The sequence below is a fragment of the Gymnodraco acuticeps genome, unplaced genomic scaffold, assembly GCF_902827175.1.
Source record: "Gymnodraco acuticeps unplaced genomic scaffold, fGymAcu1.1, whole genome shotgun sequence".
Lineage (NCBI taxonomy): Eukaryota > Metazoa > Chordata > Actinopteri > Perciformes > Bathydraconidae > Gymnodraco > Gymnodraco acuticeps.
In genome coordinates, this window is record NW_022990299.1 from 250,140 (window position 1) to 256,351 (window position 6,212).

General features: G+C 42.3%; 1 long non-coding RNA gene across 1 annotated transcript; it reads left to right on the forward strand.

Annotated features, from left to right (window-relative positions):
- The first annotated feature begins 2,717 nt into the window (after positions 1 to 2,717).
- On the forward strand, positions 2,718 to 5,134 carry LOC117550245. Its single transcript, XR_004569598.1, has 2 exons — positions 2,718 to 2,782; positions 4,210 to 5,134. It is a non-coding gene; the product is annotated as an uncharacterized LOC117550245 (long non-coding RNA).
- Positions 5,135 to 6,212: the final 1,078 nt, after the last annotated feature.

The following is a 6,212-nucleotide window of genomic DNA, read 5'->3' on the forward strand; positions in this document are numbered from 1 at the left end:
TATGGAGCCAGTTTGCCTCACTAAAAGCTAGTGTCATGTCTGCAGCATCTCTACCTTGTCATTATATGTCCCTGCATGCCCTAATTTCAGCCCCCATGGCTCCCTGGGATACCTATAATGATGGCAACGCAGAGGGGAGGGCTGGTGCCAGTGGAACATGCCCCAGGGTTCACAGCGGTGGTGACTCACGCTATAACAAGGAGTGATGAGCAAGCTAGCTGGACTTTTAGATACAACACACAGGGAAATTAGAGGTTGCACATGGTGTAAACATGCACATAAACACGCAAACCACTGCCTCCACTTCCACCAGCTGCCACTCTGTGGACCCATGATTGGTGGGGGACCGTGCCCCTTAGCCCGGGGACCTGCAGGACACTCAGGGCCTCTGGAAGTATATGGAGACGTGTGTATGTAGCATGAGTGTCCGCACTCCTGTAGCCTGTGTTAGTGCAGTATCCAGGACTAATTCAAAGCTCTGTTGAGCCCAGCGCACCACCAGGCGCTGCACTTTAATGTCAAGGGGGCATGGGCGGGGCCTACGGTGCGCCGTGCAATTATCAAGCATGATGGGACACGGAGAGAGCAGAACATCTGGCACTGGTGGACGGGGGCGGGACGCACCTCCAACCTCCCTCCCTCCCTCCTCCTCTCTGCACAGGAGAGGCTTTCCTTTGATCTCCAGCTGGAGCTGTCTGCCTTGCCTCTCCAGATCAATCACACCGGCACAAGATTAGCTTAACCATCGTCATACTGTACTCAACCTAAAGGTTTTAGGCAATAGGTAAACATAGTTTGTGTGTTCTGCTGTGTGCTGTGTGTTCCCCTGCTGCACATAGCCCAGCAGGTCCTCTTCTACTCATACCTGTTTACCCCTCTGTAGTGCACAGTCAGCCGTCTGTCTGTATTTATCTTTTTCCCACTCGCAGACAGACAGGCGGACTCCCAGATACTGGAAACAGGGTTATAGTTTAACTTCAAAGTAGCCTGCCCTGTAACTAATATTGGACATTGCTTACTGGGGGATAATTTACCGTGCAAAAGAAAACAAACAGCTCTGTCATTAAGACAAAGTGTATTTATGCTTCATAGGCTCGTACTGTAATTAATTATGATCTAATAACACAACACATGGTGTGAGGTGAGTCACAGATAGCACAACATTTACACAACATTGCTGTCTGTTTGCATGGCTGATCTAGCTAAAGTCTTCTAATGATTAGAGCTGTGAAAACAGGCCGAAGACATAATAGATGAAGGAGGTCTTTGCAGACATGTGTTTGCCAGCAAAGAGCTCCACCTTGTCATATTTAGGACATTATAGAGCCATGTGACATCATATTCCTGACTCGCGGCTACGCTGTCCTTTGTCCAATTAAGCTTGTTGTTGTGTTAGGTAATGGAAAACGGATGTGTCCTTTTAAAAAAGAGAAGAAAGCAACAAAAAGGAATGGCTTAATTGGCAAGTTAAACAAAATAGTTCAGTAAATCTCTGTGGCCTCTTTGAAAAGGGAGGTTTCAATCGAGACCAGGAACGGTATTGAATAAAAAAAAGGCAAAAGGAAGACCTTCCTGCTTCTAACAACAAAGTGGTCGTGCAAAAGGTCAGAAAACGATTCAATCAGCATGGCACTGATGTCATCCCGATGGAAATGCAATATACTGTGTGTATTAAAAATCCCACAATGTCCAAAAAATCTGGATTCATGTCCTCTTGCTTTGTTGTGTGCAAATCAAATTGTATCCTATGACGAGGAGCACTGTCTTCCTTTTCTTCCTTTTGGTTGCCCAGTGCCTAGAATAGGAAGGCATTACAAACAGATGTTGCACGGAAATGTTTGGAGCACATCTTGTTCACAAAGGCCCCTCTGGTAACAAAGAAAAAATGAATTGAATTATATGATATTTCTTTTAATAGGATTCACTGGGAGTTTTTCAAAGCCTCTGTCCCACAAAGACATTTTCATTGGAGAAGGAAATGCCTTTGAAATACCAACCAAGCTATTAGGTTATGAAGGAAAGAACAAAATCTTGGTCAAACTTCTTCCATGTTGGTTTTAAATACAGTCCTGCTGACTCTTCTTGCAGACAATGGGTTCACAATGAAATGCTCACTGTCATTTTAATACTTTGGAACTTTTTCTGTGATGTAATGCCAAACTTGATTTAAGTCCCTTCAAAATTCAACACTATGGTTACTGTGTTCTAACCACCACAAATAATGTATATCTCTCTTTCTTCTCTAAATATGGGTTTGGGAGTTTCTTCACTTTCAACAACTAGCTTGAGGCACGTTGAAAGAACGTTTTTTTTGCTGCCACTCCCCAACTGGAAATACACCTTAGAATCAAATGCACAGCAGAATACGTCCTCTTTTCCCCCAGTGAGAGAGGTTAAAGGTTCACAGGTATTCTTTCACACACAGTGACGTCACGAGCTACCCACAATGCAACGCGCGCCATATATATATATATAAATACGCCATTTTCCTGGAGGTGCTAATATCCTGGAGGTGCTAATATAAACAGCTAGCTAACGTAGCCAGGCAGAGCGCACTAGGTTTTTTTTCTGAATTAACGACCGAAGAAATCGCTGCATATGTCTTCGGATTACATCTCTGGACTTGAGGGGTGTGCTCTAGATCGTTACCAGCGTAAACTAGAGCTGTGTGGGTTGTCCGATTGCCCTTACAGACTGCCTGCAGATGTATGGAAAAACGACTCTCGAAAGTGGCCTTCGGTCGATGTTGGCAGCATCTACGTCTATCTTCTGGAAACACCAGGTGAATACCCCACTTGTCACAATAATATTATCATGCCAATGCATATATGTGGTATTTTAGAGTTGACTATATTGATTAAGGCAATAGACTATGATATTCTGGTTGCACCTCGCGTGAAATGGCGGATACCGGAAGTACGGTGTCGCCCTCGGCCCAAAACCCGTATGTGTGTGTGAAAGAATAGGCTTGGGGAATGGACCTGCTGTACCCTCATCCCATATATAGAATGTAGCCAGTTAGCTCTTATTAGCTTAACAACAATGCCGTAGTTATTCCTAATCAACCAACTTAACTTAGAAAACAAACTCTCTATTTATTTAACAATCTAGGTTAATACAAGTTAGTTGTTGTTATGACACACAAGCACCACAGTTAAGAAAGCCTGTGTTAGCATTAGCTACTGTAACTCTTGTTGTCTAATGAACACAAATAAAGACGGTCTGCACTCTTTTACACAGTGCCTATTATCTGAGGTACATTTCTAGAATCAAAACACTGTCTAGGTTACTTTGAATTAACCCACTGCTGTTACTGTGGGTATTTTTTTGCTGATTCAAGCTTCTATACCTATAACCCTAGTTAGCCGGAGTTGAGTTTTAGCATCCTTCCCAGAAATATACCATTGTGATGCGTAGCGTTTTCGGGGCCTCTGCAATACGTGTAACTCATGTCATTACACTGTTTGAACAGGAGAGGTTAGTCCTAATTACACGCCTGCGGGGAAGCTTGAGGAGAAGAGGCGCCAAGGTGAGCTTCTAGCCTGTGTATGTAATAGAGGAGAATGTGAGGAATTACAAAAGACCAACGACAGGAACGGGCCGACAGAAGCTTTTCACAGAGGTTAAGAGGCAGGTAGGAGGATTCCTCGCCATTCCGCAAATTGCTCTCCATCAGGCCATGAGAACAGGTTGTGTGAAATGACAGACACAAAGTTTGCCAGACAATAAAACACTTCTGTTGTGTGTGGCTGTCACCAAGCTACTAATCATAAAGTGTGGAGAGTCCTTCAAGTCCACTATTCCGCATTCCACTAGCATGTCATTTTGTAGACTACGTCATGTTATTCTGCCTTAATCTGAAGTTTAACATGTTGCTTTAGAGTTTGGTTCCTTTATCATATCACGTTCCCCTACACAGCACCAATATCTTGACACTGACCTCATGTTCACGGAATGATACGACAGAAAGAGGTTATGTTTTTGTGATATGGGTTGTAACATACCTCAACCCCTAATCTAAGGCTTGTGTAAATAAGGTCTAAGCCTGGACCACTTCAAACAGACTTGCACAGTATGGTCTTTGATCAAGCGTCACTTTGCTATTTATCCAATAATAAAACAGTGCTTCATCACAGAAACCTGATGTTTTTCCTTCCAGTTTCATTGGCTTATCTCTGAAGGCCCCTCCCTTTTTGTCTCTCACAACAGATGGCGTCCTCTCAGGGTCTTCTCAAGGTCACACAGACATGGTCTAAGCGATAGGGGAAGTGGCACCGGACCAGGAGATATCCTCAACATACTTGTGTTCCTCTTCCAAGGTTGTCTTGGTGAACAAGCACACAGCAGATAATGTATGAGAGCCTCCAACTATGGAACATGTTTCCCCGAGTGTTATCGTGCAGAAAGATACCGAGAGAAGGAAACACGATGGTTGGAAGGGTGGTGCTTTTTAAAACATTATCACACAGCAACAAGTTTGTATTTTGCTGGGTATTATTATCAAGTGTGGGATTTGTAGAGACTACACAGAGTTTATCCAGTTAAGCTAGAGGAGAAATAAATAACAAGTTGCATAATTCTCTGATTAGGACATTTTATAACGGTGTAAAATCCTTATCCAAAATACATAGCAATATAAAATCATGCACATGTTTTAAGAAAACCTTCGTTCATCCACCATTACAATAATTGTGGTGGATGGAAGCGCTTTTACTGTCGTGGAGCTGCACAAAAGGCCTAATGTTCAAGAATGATGTCAATGTGTGACGATGATGCCACACCTGCCAAACATTCGACAACCAGCAATAGGAAAAAAATATTCAGATCAAAACTCTTTTTTTTTCTCATTTTCAACATGTTGTGTTTCAGATGTGATTATTAGATTTCTTTACATATCTGTCAGTAAAACTCTGTGAAAATGAGTGTGGCCTAAATTGCTGAGATTTGTGCCAAAAAACTATTTTAATTTCCTTTGTGTATTTTACTTATTGCAATGCATGTTCAATAGGGTTTCTCTTCATAGGTTTGACATGTACATTTATTTAGAGATTCCATCACTCCATTCATGTTGTAATTTGTAACTGATTTAGTAGAATTTACATATTGATAATAATAAAACTGGTGCAAACACTGATTACATTCAACTCATTGTCCTGAATCTAAAAGAAATACGGAAAACTAAATGAAATCTTAATGTTGGTGCAATAATAAAGTGATAAAGACCTTTGTTTGATAATTATCTCTAGAAAGTCTCTCGATGAATCTGTTGTTTGTGGCAGCACCTCTGCTCCTCCTCACCAGGGTTCCGTTTATCACAAATCTCTGGCCAGCTGAAACTGGGGCCGGGTATGGCTCGACTCGGCACAGCTCTGTCCCCCTGAACCCGGGAGGACTGCCCCGGACCCCGGCGCGCACACAAAGAATTCATTGAAAGGCAAAAAGCGAGGGAAGACAGTTTCTCAGGAAAAGGACAATGGGCGTTCTCCTCCATTTGGCTCACCCTTTCATCCTCGGACGTCCACAAGAGAAGCAATTGTTTGGACACTGCGATATGAGGCAAAGCTTTAGAAGACGCATCGCTTTTAATTAACTGTTGGTAATGATCTCATTATTGGGGCCGAGTGGGTTCCCTGGGCCCAGTGTTGTGCACAGGGGTGAGTCTGGGGTCATCGTTCTAAAGACCCCATGCTAACTGACAAAACATCGAGGAATTTGTCATGCCGCCACGGTGCATCAACTCAGACACTGTCTGGACCGTTTCATACAGAATTAAGGGAAATTATCTTTTAATATCAGTTAAACAAACAGTTGGGGGTTAAAACCTTCTCTGTGAACTGGTGTTTTCATTTGCACTCTGTATTTGTTTGCATTTTATGCTGGAAAAGGAGTTAAAAAATCCTCCAATGATATACGTTATAGTCAAAACAATGCACAGTATTCAGATTGTTTACATAATTTTCACCAAAGTTTTAAAAAATTATACAAAACCGATGCTTTATGTATTTCCTGCCTTAGCCCTACTAACATGTATCTGGGAGTGCATTTTCGAGAGTTACAGACTATGAAATCCCTCAAACTGGCCAAACATTCTCATACACTTTTGCTCCTACTTTTAAGACTAGGAGTAAAAGTCTTTTATCATATTGTGTAACTTGACATTTGACTCGGATCTCATTAATTACTTACAAAATGTTGCTTTTGTCTGTGTTTCA